The sequence below is a fragment of the Bombyx mandarina genome, chromosome 09, assembly GCF_030267445.1.
Source record: "Bombyx mandarina strain Sakado chromosome 09, ASM3026744v2".
Taxonomy (NCBI): domain Eukaryota; kingdom Metazoa; phylum Arthropoda; class Insecta; order Lepidoptera; family Bombycidae; genus Bombyx; species Bombyx mandarina.
The window spans coordinates 15,415,085-15,430,829 of NC_143216.1; positions in this window are offsets into that span (position 1 = coordinate 15,415,085).

Consider the following 15,745-nt stretch of genomic DNA (forward strand, 5'->3'; position numbering starts at 1 on the left):
TATTCATAATAGTCCAATTAGTTTAGTCCAAAAGCAACAGTAATGTTTGGTATCTGGTATCTATCTGTATGTCTTAACTAAAGGCAAGGCTTCTAATGAAATTACTAGGATAAAAATTCAACTAACATCAATCATTAATTTGGAAGTCTTACTTAGTTTTATAATTGCTGGCGTCACGTCTTGAGGCAGTTGTCGAATTTTAATGAAGGACTAAACCGATTGTTAACAGAATTTGTCCGAGTGTCATCAGAATATTTAAAGAATGATTTTTGTAACGAACTTTTGGCCTTGGGTCTTTTTAATTAATACGCGAACTTGACATATTATTATTATCTTTTGATTATCGTATTCTTTTTTGCTTTGTGCACTTTTTAAATTTGTAAGAGTTAAACGAACATTGTACTGAAACAGCACCTACTGTAAGCATTAGGTACATGACAAATAACGGCCTTAACAAACAGCACAATACAGTCATCTAGTATGGAGCAAGTGAACTATAGAACGATTGAGGCCTTACTAAGAATACAATCGCTCGACTAATGTTCCGGAAAGTTCGAATGCATTCCATAGCCCTTGCGTGGATCGGGCATAAGCGTGAACGAGCGCGGAAATATAGAATTTAAGAGCGCTTAGCACAAGACAAACGGTATGAAATGTAATGAAAAGCTATACAAGTAGTAATGTGCGACATAGTATAGAAGCAGTGACTACAAACGCATACTATGTACTAAGTGCGTACGGAACAATTTTGGAACTTCGAGTTTTTTTATTATGAGAACTGTTAATAGCCATGTTTGCAGTGGAAACTAGTCAAATATTTTATCATGAACATCAACTCAAAACCAAAAGCAATGTGTAATGTGTTAGGTCAAGTCATTGTGTAACAGAATGCCTCTAGCATCTAGATCTTCATCTCTGCACTCCCCTAAGGTAGACTGTTAGAGAATGCCTATGGCATTTAGTCCGCCTTTATACTTTCTAGTATAAGAAGTTATAAATAAATAAATAAATAAATATGCCTGTGATTGTTAGAGCGTGTGTCTTAGAGCACGATGCTGTCAATCAACTGTGTCTTGGTGTGCTATATCTTATTAATTATCTGACGGCCACTCTATATACAAAGTCAGCTCAATGCCCAAACCTAGAAAATTCTCGAAGCTACATAGACATTCGCATTTATCTAAACAGAATCAATGAAAATACTTTTGTTTAAATTTAATTTACTAGTACACCGAAGTTAGTAAGGCTCTACTAAAGAACAGAATAGTGCGGTGTAGCACTATTAGAGTCTCTGAAACCGGTTAGCCTTCTATTTCAGCGAATTAGTCGCCAAGCTATTGAATCAAAGCTGTCTTTATCGTCTCAAATGACACGACGATCCTGAAGCTGTAGTCTGAGGCGAGCGAGACGGGTTCGAAGCTAATTGAATTTACAGTTAACTAATTCGATTGATTTAAGAATTTAAATGGGTTGCGGTTGATATGTTGTTATGATATCCGTGGGATTCGGTAGCTGCTTAACGCCGGTGAGCACGTCGATCTAAGGAATATCATTATTAAAAAAAGAGGTTGCAATGTTAAAGCCTTCGTCAAACAGAACGCGTACTTAGCGCCGCGTACTTAACGTCGCGCTCCTCTAATTGACTAGATGAGTCTAACGCTCCTTGACGCAACGCATTCGCCAAATCATAGTGCCTTTCGATAGCAGTGTAAAAATTTAAAAGTATTAAGAAATCGAGTGATTCAGATGTGGCATTGTATAAGCATGGGTATTTTCTAACTATTTATATCATTTTTTCGGGCATTATCTAGTATTTTAATACACATTCACTCGGACGCTAAAATAAAATTTGTAAAAAATTACAACGCCTGACGTCAGAGCGTCCTAACGCCGCGACAGAGCGCTGCGTACTTATAGCGCTGGGGCTCTGTTTTTTTTTTTTTCCTACCTATGCTGATAGCCTTGAGAGGCTACTTCAGCGTACCCTAGCTTGTGTAGGTGAGCTCGCGGGGCTCAAACCGGAGAATTGCTAACACCGCCCTAGCAAGAGCAGTGCTTCGCAGAATCTACCACCGGATCGGAAGCGCGACCCACTGAGAAGATCCGGCGAGAAACTCAGTGGGCTGTGTCTGTGGGTTAATTCGCTCGTCGAGCCCTTCGTCGCAAGCGACGGGTTCGGCGAGGACGGTGACCGGTGCTTGTATTGCCTAAAAGCACCGTTAATGGATCAGGAGGATCCGTGATGACGTGCTTTGGGCGACGTCGACGGTTTACCAAACGGTCTACAGGATCGGGTATGTAGTTTCCGGCGGCCACGACAAGAGGGTTCTCATGTCGTGCCGCCTTCTCAAAGTGGCGCAGCGATGCCGACTGTAGATACTTACTGACGGGGTCGAGCTCCAGGTCATCGTGGAGGTCCACGTTCCTCTGGAACCATGGTGCTCCGACGGCTATCCTGCAGAATCGGGATTGTATAACCTGAAGGGGTTTCAAGTTGGTGCGGGCCGCGTGAGCGAACACTACGCTTGCATACGTCATGACGGGGCGTATGCAAGTTTTGTAGAGGGTTACCTTATTACGGAGGGACAGTTTGCTTCGTCTACAAAGCATTGGGTAGAGTCGTCCTAGTATAAACGCGGCGCGATCGCGTACCGTTTTTACGTGGGGACGGAATGTCATCCCTCTGTCGAGGGTGACGCCTAGGTATTTGACCTTCGGGGCCCACGGTATGGGCTGGTCAAAGAGAGTGATGGGGCTAACGGCGGAGGTGTTTACGCGCCTATTGGGGAGTGGGGTGCTCGAAGTGGTATTCGGAGGGCGACCCCTTTTGAATAGCACCGCTGTGCTTTTCGTGGGGTTAATGTCTATTCGCCACTTCCGGAACCACTGTCCCATGGTGGTTACTGCGGTCTGGAGTCGCCGATGAAGCAACGACATCTTCCTACACGAGTAGTAGATAGCCGTGTCATCGGCGAAGAGCGCTAGATGGGTCTCCGGAGACCGGGGTATATCGTTGATATACAAACTAAATAGTAACGGGGAGAGTGCGGAGCCTTGCGGGACTCCGGCAGTCAGATGACGGGGACGAGAACGAGTTCCCTCTACTCGATATCGAAACGAACGGTTCGACAAGAAGTCTCGTATGATGAGCACGAGTCTGTCTGGCACTCCCATGTTGTACAGCTTGTAGATCAAACCGTTGTGCCAGACTTTGTCGAACGCCTTCGCTACATCGAAGAAGAGGGCGCCGGTCGGGATTTGTTTCCGCCTATTTAGTCCTATCAGAATGTGCTCCGTGAGGCGGTGCACTTGTTGTACGCACGAGTGTTTGGCGCGGAATCCAAACTGCTCGTCTATTAGAATTTTATTCGCGGTAACGAAGTCCCAGAGGCGTTTCCGAAGGAGCCGTTCGTAAATTTTGCCTATCGCTGGGAGGAGACTGATCGGTCGGTAACTAGCGGTTTCATTATTCGGTTTGCCCGGCTTGTGTATACCGATAACGTCTGCTTCTTTCCATACCGCCGGAAAGATGCAGTGCGTCATAGCGGCATTTAAGATGGTAGCCAACATTGTTATCAGTTGGACTGGTAAGAGTTTTAACGCGCGGTTGCGGATGCCGTCGGAGCCGGGTGCCTTCTTAGGTTGAAGGTTGTCTATTACTTCTCTAACTTCGTCAGAGGTAATGGGGGGTAACGCGTCCGAGGGTGGCAGGGAAGCTCTGCGCTCGACCTCCCTGTCGACTGCCTCGGTGTGTTCGGGGTCCGCGTATTGAGTGCTGGTGGTGCACTGCTCTTGCAGTGCATCGGCCAGCAACTCTGCCTTGTCATCGTCATCGAAAGCCGGTGGTTGGCCTGAAGGGCGTACGAGAGGAGGCATAGTAGCGGTAGTTTCGGACTTGAGAGTCCTTGCTAGTCGCCAGTATGCTTGATGAGAGGGCGCGAGTCCTTCTAAGTAACTATCCCAATTCTCATTTCGGGCGTCGCTTAGGCGAGATTTTACATCCCGCTGTAGACGACGCATCCGAATCCGGTTTGAGTGCGTGGGAAGTTGATCGTAGGCCCGGATTGCCGCGTTTCTAACTCTTAGGAGGTTCCTAAGTTCGGGGGACAGTCTGATGCGGTGGAAGCTATCCTCCACATCGACTTCTTTTGAGGATCTTATGATCGCGGAAGAGATGTGATCCGTGATGATGTTTATGGATTCGACTGTGTCCTCGGGGGATGGAGTTGAATCCGGGCCGCAGGGGAGGATTGGTGGAGCGGCATCGGCTAAGCATTTGCCCAGCTTCTTCCAGTCCACCATGGTCCTCGTAGCTGTGACTGGGTTGTGGGGGCGACCGAGCTGCATAACGACAGGTCGGTGGTCTGAGTCGAGCTCTGACATTGCTTCGATGGAACGCAAGCGCAGAGTTACGTTCCTCAGCAGTGCCAGGTCTATAGTGCTCGGACGGAGCGCGATGTTATACGGATAACATGTTGGAGTTGGGGGACCGACTACTTCAAAGGTAAGGTCGTCTATAAACGCGTCGAGACGCCTACCGTTTATGTTTGAACTGTGGCAGTTCCACCTAGTGTGGTGGCAATTTAAATCGCCTGCCAGGATGACGGAGTCTCCCATGCCGAACAGTGACTCGATGTCACTGCTCAGAAGGGGCTTGTCCGGGGGGAGATAGACGGATGCGATGACGATCGGCTGGTGTCCCGTCAGCGAGATACGGCACACTGACGCCTCGATATGTGAGAGCGAGGGGGTATCGAGAGGGACAACGTGCAGGGCCCGCCTATAGTAAATGGCAGTCCCGCCTTTGGAGGCGGTGAGTCTGTCATTCCTAACCATGACGTAATTCGCGACTTTCGGGTCACGACGCGAGGGCTTCAGGCAGGTCTCCTGCACTAGCAGAATATCTACAAGATTGTCGCGGAGGAATTCGTAAATTTGATCGCGTTGTCGCGCGAGTCCGTTAGCATTGTAGAATGCTAACGTAAGGGAATATGGTTTCTCTCTAGCGTTTTGCGCCATTGATTACCGGTGATTTTAGAAAGTACGGGCCACGGACTCGTAAACGTCCATGTATTCGAACGCGGCCGCGAGCCGTTGTTCGGGGTTTACCGCCCTTCGCATCGCGTCTGCGAACGATCGCAGACGGTCGAAGTTGACCGCCGTGACGAAGTCGCGCACGAGCGTGAAGTCGTTGACGGCTGAGGGTTGCGGGGGACGGTACGCGGGCGCGGGGGGAGGTGCGAGCAGGGGCTGCGGCGCGGGACGTGTCGCGAGCGGGGGCTGGGGTGCGGTTTGTGTTCCCGACCTCGTATACGGCAGCGGTTTGTTCCACGCCGAGACGGTGGGAACCGCAGCCGGTACGAAGGCGGGTTTCGGTGCTGAAGGCACCGAAGTCTTTGGGCCGACGGTACGGGGGGCTGGGTGGGTCGGACGTTTTCGCGGAGCCCTAGGACATCCACGGTAATTCGCGGGGTGCCCTTGCTTAAGGCATAGGACACAGCTTGGAGGTTCGGTCGCGGTTTCCCTAACTCGCGAGCAATCTACCGTGGCGTGATCGCCGAGACACTTCACGCAGCGGGGGCGCGCGTGGCAATTCCGAGCCGAGTGGCCATATAGTTGGCATCTGTGGCACTGTCCGGGAGTGCCACGTCTATGGGGGGCTTCAATGGTAACCCCGGATAGGCCACATACTGTCGCGAGACATGCGATCTTTTTCTTGGCCTCCGGGGTTGGTTCTAGAGCGACTAGAACCATGCTATATGGTTTTTTGTCGCGTCCGTTGTGCATCCGGTGCACACTTACTATCGGGAGGGACTGAGCGGTCAGATCCTCCCTTACGTACTCTATGTCGAGTTCCTTCGGAACTCCGCGTATTACTACGCGGAGCTCGCGGTCCTCCTGAAGAGCATAGGTATGGAAACCTATGTTCTCCTTTCGGAGGTACGCGGATAGAGCCCTATGGTCGCCCGGCGTTGCGACCTTTATTTGAATCCCATGCGCGACGTTACGCGCATGGGTATAATTTATTTTGTTTGCCTGAAGGGCCTGGGAGACGCGGTTCCATGCTGACTTCTCCTGGAGAATCAGCGGGGGCGGGGCGACAGTTTTTTGCGCGGGTGCGGGCTTGGGACGCGGCGGTGGGGTTGCGCGGCGGCTGGAGTCCGACTCCGGTGTCACGACTACCTGCGGACGGGAGGCAGTCGCTGATTTTGTTTGTTTTGTCGTGGAGCTCCGGGACTCCACGGCGCGAGTACGTTTTTTCCCGCGTTTTACCGTTTGGAACCAATCCGAGGTTCCGGGCTGCGGGCTCGTCGCGGACTCGAAGTCCATCTCCGATCCGGTATCGGAGTCTGAACCTGAGTTAATTATTACGGACGACGCGACGGATGAGATTGGCGAGAATGACGTCAAGCAAGAAGGGTCGTCGTACCCCCTTTCGGGGGCACGGAACGGGCCTCGGGGCAATCCCCACTGCCCGGGACGAAGCTCCCTGCCACATAGGGCAGGGGTGATATGGATGCAGGACGAGATGGGAGGGGACTGTTCGCAGCGTGCTCGGCACACTCACATCGACAAAATAAATAAATACTTAAATATAATACGATGGGCTTGTTGTTTTCCTGGGTGGAGTGATGCCCGCGGAGGAGTCGCCCCGGCGCCGGCTGCTGTCCTCTGCTTGATTTTTTTTTTTTTTTTTTTTTTTTTTTTTTTTTTTTTTTTTTTTTTTTTTTTTTTTTTTTTTTTTTTTTTTTTCTCTAACTACTAACTATAAACTAACTACTAACTAACTAACTAACTAACTATACACTATATACAAAGCAGGGCAGCAGTCAGCAACTAAACCGGGGCCCGCCACCGGCCCCATGCCGCGGCCCCACCTCTACAAGTCAGAGGGGGAGCCGCGGCACTAGTTTGGCGCTCACCCGCTAAGGGCTCCCCAGAAGGGGAAGACCGTCGCGGGGAGGGACCGACGTAAATCACTCCCCTTAAGGGGGAGTGGTCCACCCAAACGGGCGGTAGAAATGGGTCCCCATAAGGGGGCACCCCAACAGTGTGGGGGGAGATGAAGAGTGTGGACAGCTCAGTCCCATGGGGGCACTCATTATGAGCACTCCCATATCACTCCGGTTAAGCCGACTATCTTACCATAGCCGGGGGTTCCAGTAGCTCCCTTGGTAGCGCCTGACCATCAGGTGGTCTGGCGTGCAAGGGAGCTATATTGTGGAGATGCTCGTGGGGTCCACCGTCAGCCCGCTCGTACATATTACGAGCTAGCCTCCGGATGAACTCCTCGAGCGACTCCACATCTAGATCCCGGGCGATTACGTCATTTCTGACGTAACGCCCTGCTCCGACTATCGTGCGAAGAGCCAGATTCTGCTGGGCCTGCAACTTCACCCGCATGATCTGCGGGATGAGGTGATACCAGGCCGCAGCTGCGTACGTGATACGGGAACGAACATACGTCTTGTAAATGCCGAGTCTAGTCCTGGTCGGCAACCCGGAGGCCAACACCGGCCGGAGGAGAAACCTCGCATAGCGGGCGGCCGCCAACGCCGACTTGGCGTGGGCGGTCATCCTCAAACTCCGGTCGATATTGACTCCCAGGTATCGGACACTGGGCCTAAACTCGACATTGACTCCACGGAGACTGAGCTGTCCTGGGACGGCTCTTGTGCGGACCGGACCGAAGAGGATAGCCGCGGTCTTCCCCACGTTGACCGCGACCCTCCATCGGTCCAGCCACTGGGGCAGTATGTCCAACAGCCTCTGCATCCTCGAAATGGCCGCAGAGGGGAAATTAGAGGACGAGAAGTAGGCGCTGTCGTCGGCAAACAGCGCCAACTTCACGTCGGCTTCCCACGCTTGGAGGTTGCCCTCAAGCGTGGGAATGTCGTTGGTGTAGAGAGCGTAGAGGACTGGTGCCAGGACGCTTCCCTGGGGAACTCCGGCCGTGACTGGGCGCACCGACGACTTTGCGCCCTCGACCGCGACAAGGAAGGATCTTCCCTCCAGGTACGACCCCAGCAGTCGCACATAGGCGTGCTGGAGGTCCGTGTTCTGCAACAGCTTGTAGATCAGTCCCGCATGCCAGACACGGTCGAAGGCCTTCTCGATATCGAGAAAGACTGCGGCCGTGTACTGGCGCGCGTTGGACCGATCCGCCAAGTGGTGCATAACGCGGACCAATTGCAGCGTTGTCGAGTGACCGCTGCGAAACCCGAATTGCTCGGGTCTGAGAAGGATGTGCGGCGACACCCTTCTCAGCAGCAGCCGCTCGAACAACTTGCCCATATGCGACAGCAGAGTGATCGGACGATAACTGGAGGGATTTCTCCTATCCTTGCCGGGTTTGGGCAGGGCAATAACCTTGCCCAATTTCCAAGTTCCCGGGAAGTGTCCTGTGGACAGAATGGAATTGAACAGTCGTGTCATGCATGACACGACCGTTTCGGGGAAGTGGAAAAATGCGAGGGAGGGAATACCGTCCTCGCCCGGCGCCTTGCGCCTCTTCATCCGCTTGATGGAGAGGCGCAATTCACTGGGAGTGATGAAATCACCATCTCCCAACGGTGGCGCCGGGGAGGAGAGTAGGCTTGCTACGCTCTGTTCCACCGAGAATGACGTCGCGGGTGCGTTAGGCGCTTCGTTGGTGCTAGGCGCTTCGTGAGTCGCTACGTGCGTACGTGCGCTCAAATTGGGTTTGGGGGCGGGGCCTGACTGCGCGGCTCGAAATGACGCGGCGAGGGACGCGGGCGGAGCGGGACTCGCGCGGGCGGCTCTGTAGGCCGCGAATTCGGCCGTGAGGTTGGATAGCACCGGGTACTTCTCGGCAAGTAACCCGAGAAACCCTAAGAGCTCTTCTTCCATTTTTTTCGTTTTTGCCCGGGGGGGGCGTCCCCGGGACTTAAGGCACACTCGCCGAAAGGCGAGTCCCCTGAGTAGGAGTTCACCCCCTGAGCTTTACCAGCTCCAAGGGGGGGGAGTGCCTTTGCCGTGAAAACGGCAGTCGGCTAGGATTGGGGTGGAAGTTTGTGAAGGTGGGGCCCCCCTGGGTTGTGAGAATGCCACAACAAGCGGTGATCTCAGGGGGGGTTAGTCTCGAAAGAGACTGTTTTACTCGCCGAATAAATAAATAAATTTAATAAATGATATGAGTGGATGATAATGTGAAGTCGTTACGAATGCACAATCGACAAGTTCGAGTTGCTTTTACGACACAAGGTCGCGACGCCAGCGATAGTGCGTCAAGAATTCGCAACAATGCCGCGATCGATGCGACAACGACAATGCAGCGAAACTCAAGACACAAGATCGCGACGGCAGCGACAGTTTCTCGCAAAAACACGTCCGGACTGTAAGGTGATGCAATCGGAACTCGAAAATGACTCGTTGGGGCTCTGTTTGACGGTATGTTACTATAGTAGTACAACACATCCCGGCGTCATAGCGCGGCGTCAGTTTAGCGCGCTGAGGCGCGCTAATTACGCGTTCTGTTTGACGAAGCCTTAACTGTTGTTGTGTCGATAATGTTTTCAAAATGCTTTTCTAGTATATTCGTTAGTTCTATGTACTTTAGCTGGATATATTCGTTGAAAATATGCCTGTGATGCATGGATAGCAATCTGCCTACACATAAACAAAACAAGCCTGTTACACTATTCACGGCGAAACTCGATTTATATGGAGTTCATGCGTTTAAATGGAATGGAAATGAACGGTCCGTTTCACACATGTGTAGTTAAGTCACAAAATATTGGTGGTCACAACCTAGTATTGAAATTTAAATACCATTACAACTATAATTAATTTCAAATCTGCGTCATAGTGGCTAAATTTAATTTATTACATTTTTCTTTTTGTAGATGAAGTGAATCGTCTCAGTTCATAGTAGTTCCAACATTCGTCAAGAAATCTGGCTAATTGAAAAGAAATGGAAAATGGATTTTGTGCATCTTTTACACATAAACCAACTTTTTCCTCTAGTTAGTAGGTTGATTTCGCCCTGAATGGGCGTAAAAAAAATCTTGAACTTTAGCCTGTGAACGTTCTGTTAGTTTAATTGTAGGCTTAAAATTCTTTGCGAGATTAATTATAAAATTTGTGGCTAGATTTCAGTTCATTAGAATAGAATTTAATTAAAATTGTTCAACAAAATAATGAGCTTTCATAACTTTGGTATATTTTATATTTATATTTTTAAGAATATGTACCTACTGTGTTTTACAAATTTTAATGTAAATTTTTATCAACACTTTAATCAATATAAACCGAATTCATGTACTTTAAAATGATAGAGCTATTGCATATGTTGAAATGGAAAATTAGTATAATATTACTATTAGGCTGCTATTTCCGTATGGTTTGCATGAACAATAAAATTATCAGTAGCACGATGATGTGAAAGTTCTCAAGCAAGATAGTCTAAAATTTACTGGTGGTAGGACCTCTTATTACGAGTCCGCGCAGCTAGGTACCACCGCCCTGCCTATTTCTGCCGTGAAGCAGTAATGCGTTTCGGTTTGAAGGGCGGGGCAGCCGTTGTAACTATACTGAGACTTTAGATCTTGTATCTCAAGGTGGGTGGCGCATTTACGTTGTAGACGATAGACATCTCCAGTAACCACTTAACACCAGGTGGGCTGTGAGCTCGTTACCCATCTAAGCAAAAAAAAATCTCGATTGGCTTTATGTATGTTTAACATATTTTGCCTGTATTTTTTGGCCTGTAATATTTATTGGCCTGTATTTTTAAAAGTTCATACTAATGTGTTCGAATCGATCATTGCATTTTAAGTCATGTCACTACATATATTCAATAATATAGGCTGTAAATTATTGTTTGCGGATCATGTGGATGTGATAACATTTGTTATTCCCCTACTCATTGGTATTGATGTCATTCATCGCATGTAATGCTGCTATACGAACAACTGTTAAAGCCACAATTTCGTTTCATGGCTGGTGAAAATAATTAAATGTCAATCAAGTTAAATTGTGTGTAAAATTTATTTGTCTTGTATCTAGGTAGTTTTTTTTCGGACACAAAATATAGATGTAAGTAAAAAATTTTTAAGAGACATACATATGCGGGTAAGAATGAAAATTTGTAGGACAATTCGCTTTCACACGAATAGATGTCGCGATGACACAATGGATTGTAAGGATTCCTTTTGTTTTGCATTTAGCTGCGAAACCATAATCATCATCAGTAGCTCACATACGCCCATTGCAGGATATAGACCTCCTAGATTAAATAAATGATCGGTCCTGCACATCCAGCGTTGGTCCATTTCATGGGAGGGCTACACACGCTACGTTTTCCAATACACGGACTCTCAAGAACTTTTCGGCCGCAGAGTCGGCAAAGTCGTCGTGGCCTAAAGGATAAGACGTCCGGTGCATTCGTAGCGATGCAACAGTGTTCGAATCCCGCAGGCGGGTACCAATTTTTCTAATGAAATACGTACTTAACAATTGTTCACGATTTACTTCCACGGTGAAGGAATAACATCTTGTAATAAACATCAAAACCCGCAAAATTATAACTTGCGTAATTACTGGTGGTAGGACCTCTTGTGAGTCCGCACGGGTAGGTACCACCGCCCCGCCTATTTCTGCCGTGAAGCAGTAATGCGTTTCAGTTTGAAGGGTGGGGCAGCCGTTGTAACTATACTGAGACCTTAGAACTTCTATCTCAAGGTGTGTGGCGCATTTACGTTGTAGATGTCTATGGATTCCAGTAACCACTTAACACCGGGTGGGCTGTGAGCTCGTCCACACATCTAGGCAATAAAAAAAAAGAAAGAGACCAACGGTTCTTTCAGCGATATGCCCAGCCCACTGCCACTTCAACGTCGCAATCTTTTGGGTTATATAAGATACCTTTGTACTTCTGCGAATCTCCACATTCCTCCGAACCATTAAATAGTAGTAAATTGTAATTCTCTGTCTCTATTTATTTTAGAGTCACTAAAAACCTATCCAACTACTCTCTTAAATAAAATTGGTCGAATATAAACTTATTATTCCTGAAACACATTCGAGTAAGCAATGTATTTAAATTTAATATAATTTTCACGAATGCACCAGACGAAGTCCATTAAAACACTTGGCTCGTGTTACGTTAAAATAAGTTTTTAATTATGAACTCGTAGGGGACCTCTCGGTCGAGTGAATGTTTACTTTGGTCGTATAATTGCTGTAAATAAGTTAATTAGACCACTCTCTAGTACTTACGTTGTATTTTAAGACGAAGTCTGAGTAATTTTAAAGTTTGTAGACGTTTTTAATAGTTTTATGGATATATTTTGTAAAAGAACACAAAATTGTAATAAAACTTTATCAAAATTAAGTTAGGTTTTATTCATCTGGAGACGTGTAAGCGGCTTATAATCAAAAGTTTCCTATTACTTGATAGTAGGAAAAAACTAAATATTTACAAATTTTTAGCGCCGCGCTGGTTCTATATTTTTGGAGGTTTCTGCGCGGGCGATTATCGCCAAAAGTTTAACAAAAAATAGGTGCAGGCTCAGGCTAGGTAATGAGAAGTAGACGTACCTGCCAATCCGTCGCTGGCTTCTTACAGGGTGCCGAATCGAAGGAACGTGATTAGTGGACGTCGCGTAATGGCGGTGGTCGACCTGACGACTTGACAGTGCTCCTCTATATTGTTTGTGTTCACAAAACGGGTATAACACTCGCGCAACGACGAGGATGATCGCCCGTAAGAGTTCGTAATAGAAAAGTAGTAAAAGTTCAAAAAATATTGAGATGAAAAACAATCGACGTGTGCGTGTAAAATGCGCGGTGCAGTCGGCGAGTCCTCTTTTATTTTATCTTTATGTATATATTTGGACATGTGATAGGTTTTATGTCTACTCTCATTAAAAAAAGAACAAAAGAACCACTCAACAATGTAAATTAATTGCTAACAGTCCGTAATCCGTAATAGGCTGTCATTCGAGACAGATAAATGCATGTTCACAAAATATTTCCGTGAAAAAGTAACAACAGTACCGCGTGATAAAACTGAAACCCGATTTAAATTGTATATTACGTATTTTTGCTGTGGCAAAGCAGTCATACGTTCCAGTTTGCAGAGAGCACCAGTCCTTATGATCATAAAGTTCACAGCTTAAAGAACAAATAATTGCATTTTGAAGTTGAATTCAGGAAAATGATTATTGTCAAAGTAAAATGAAACTTAACGAAAAATTGTCGAAGCAAAATAATTTTTTGAAGCTTTTTTTAGAGATGTAAAATGTATTAAATACAGGCTAATTCTAATTAAGGAACAAAAAAGCATTATCAATACTTAAGATATTTCAATTATGATGTCTAATCTCAAGATGCCGTTCATTACTTGGCCCGCCGTAATTTATTCTTAAAGAGAAATCTCGAATTCAACGATGAACACGGCTATTTTACAAATACAGTAGGTATTTGAGTTAAACTCAAACAGCAAACTTCCTAATAAGCGGGAAGATACCACTTCGAACTATAGATCCATTTACGGAAGTTTATGCAAATAGTAACTTATATAAATTTACATCAATATTCATCATAGCCATTTAAGATACCATAGGATAGACATACATTACCCAGGTACCCTTTTTATTGTATCTAGATAGAGAAGCTCATTGCCCAGCTCGTATTAAGTGGAGCTCTTAGATATCACAACTTCATTGTGCAAGATGATAGTGCCTAATAACTCATTTCCATAATACTCAACCACCGCGAGCTACGAAAATTGTAAATGTGAAGTACTGAAATACTGTTGAAGTCGTCGTGGCCTGTGGCATAAGACAAGTACAACTCACAACATTTCCTTAACAGATATCCACGACTTACTTTCACGATGAAGGAATAACATCGGGTATTAAAAATCAAAGCCGCAATAATTATATTTTGTGTATTTACTGGAGGTAGGCCGTCTTGTCAGCCCATGCGGGTAGGTACCATCACCCTGTCTATTTTGCAGTGAAGCAATAATGCGTATCGGTTTGAAGGGTGGGGCAGCCGTTATGCTATAAATTTTAGAGAGAATTAGAACTCATATCTTACGATTGTTAACATCATTCAGAAACAGAAATAAGTGGAAAGAAACAGTGAGAAGACTACAGAATAGTTACGATTCTCAACAATGAGAGAACGACCTAGTAGAAGTAAATAGTACACAACCATTTAGGATACAGTAAGATTACGGAGACTGAATAAAGCTTGAAATACTCTGACGGCATTGTGTAAACAAACCTATAGAGCAAAGAGTTATTTTGTGATTGTAGGTCATACATGAAAGCGCGGTGGTTTGTTGGATAAGCGCTATGGGAAGCCCCATTATAGCTAATACTGCGACGTACTGGCGCCTATCAAGGGATACTTAACGGCAAAAATTCCGTGCGTATACAATATCGTGAATTCGCTGCAATATTTTGAGACTTCGATGGCATGTCTCAAAATCGATTTCTCGTAATGAGCTCAGTAATAGTAGTAGTAGTTCGTGAGCCTGTCTGCGAACCTACCGAAAAATAATTAAAGGAATATATTATTATTAACCTTGTCGCAAATACTAATAATAATATTGTTTTAGGGATTTATTTTATAATAATGATTAAACCTGTGTACTATCGATTGTAAATCGCAATAAAAAATAAAATAATGTATTTGTTAATGTTCTATACATATTCTGGTTGTTTTTGTCATTAAATTGAAACTTTGTTGTGTTTTATTCTCCTATCTATGCTGATAGCCTCGAGAGGCTGTTTCAGCTTCATCCTAACATGTAGGTGAGCTTACAGGGCTCAAACAGAAAGTGTTGCTAACACTGGCCTTAGCAAGAGCAGTGCTTCGCAGAATCTACCACCGGATCGGAAACACGAACCACCGAGAAGATTCGGCGAGAAACTCAGTGGGCTGTGTCTATGGGTTGATTCGCTCGTCGAGCCCTTCGACGCAAGCGACGGGCTCGATGAGGCCGGTGACCGGTGCTTGTGGTACCTAAAAGCACCGTTAATAGATCGGGTGGATCCGTAATGACGTGTTTTGGGCAAACTTTATGCAGTTGTTGTTGGCACTTTATAGAAGATTATTGGCGAAAAGCCAACAATGTTTGACAGATGGCGCGCGTGTAGTTTCAACAAAAGGGCGTACACGAAATTTCGTTTACTATATCGCGAAAGTGTATCCGGCTTTAGTTCAATATAAAATAGAATTGAACAAATAAAAACGCGATAAATTAGGGTATTTTAACTATATGACGATATTTTTTCATGCAATAATAGTAGTAATAATATTTCTGGTATATACTTATTTGAATTTCATAAGGTTAATTGGTATTGAAGATTGCGAGATTGAAGAGTCTGTAGGCAGGTCACATTACTCGTAGATTTGATGACCACTGGACCCAGTAGTTCTTGAGTTGTAATCGTGCATCGGAACTTGGACCATGGATAGACTTCTTACAAAGTTGATTAACGTCCCGTTGAAGGTCGTGGAAATGGGCTGGACGTGGCCAGTACACAGTTGATCATTATGGCCATTTTTGGGGGAAGCCCATAGGCTTTATCCAGAAATGGGCTTCTGAGGGCCGCAAATGATGATGAGGTATTGAATGAGTCATTTGTTTAGTAATGTACTAGCTGACCCGGCAGACTTCGTAATGCCTCAATCGATAAATAAAAGACCTAAACATTTGTATAAAATAAACTTAAAACAAACAAAGGAATCCGTCCGACGGGGGACA